Source organism: Austrofundulus limnaeus, unplaced genomic scaffold (genome assembly GCF_001266775.1).
Source record: "Austrofundulus limnaeus strain Quisiro unplaced genomic scaffold, Austrofundulus_limnaeus-1.0 Scaffold1492, whole genome shotgun sequence".
Lineage (NCBI taxonomy): Eukaryota > Metazoa > Chordata > Actinopteri > Cyprinodontiformes > Rivulidae > Austrofundulus > Austrofundulus limnaeus.
Window position 1 is genome coordinate 27,045 of NW_013953894.1, and position 486 is coordinate 27,530.

At 54.5% G+C, this 486-nt stretch overlaps 1 protein-coding gene across 1 annotated transcript in view; it reads right to left on the reverse strand.

Annotated features, from left to right (window-relative positions):
• LOC106535573 (cyclic nucleotide-gated channel rod photoreceptor subunit alpha) overlaps nt 1-486 on the reverse strand; it is a 4,452-nt gene that overhangs the window by 1,229 nt on the left and 2,737 nt on the right. The gene's annotated exons all lie outside the window — the stretch shown is intronic.

Sequence of the window (486 nt, forward strand, 5' to 3'; positions counted from 1 at the left end):
GACCACAGGATCAGGTCCACAGGATCAGAACCAGAGGATCAGGACCACAGGATCAGGTCCACAGGATCAGAACCAGAGGATCAGGACCACAGGATCAGATCCACAGGATCAGGACCAGAGGATCAGGATCACAGGATCAGGACCAGAGGATCAGAACCAGAGGATCAGATCCACAGGATCAGGACCAGAGGATCAGGTCCACAGGATCAGAACCAGAGGATCAGGACCACAGGATCAGATCCACAGGATCAGGACCAGAGGATCAGATCCACAGGATCAGGACCAGAGGATCAGATCCACAGGATCAGGACCAGAGGATCAGGTCCACAGGATCAGAACCAGAGGATCAGGACCACAGGATCAGGTCCAGAGGATCAGGACCAGAGGATCAGGTCCACAGGATCAGAACCAGAGGATCAGGACCAGAGGATCAGGTCCAGAGGATCAGGACCAGAGGATCAGGTCCACAGGATCAGAACCAGAGGA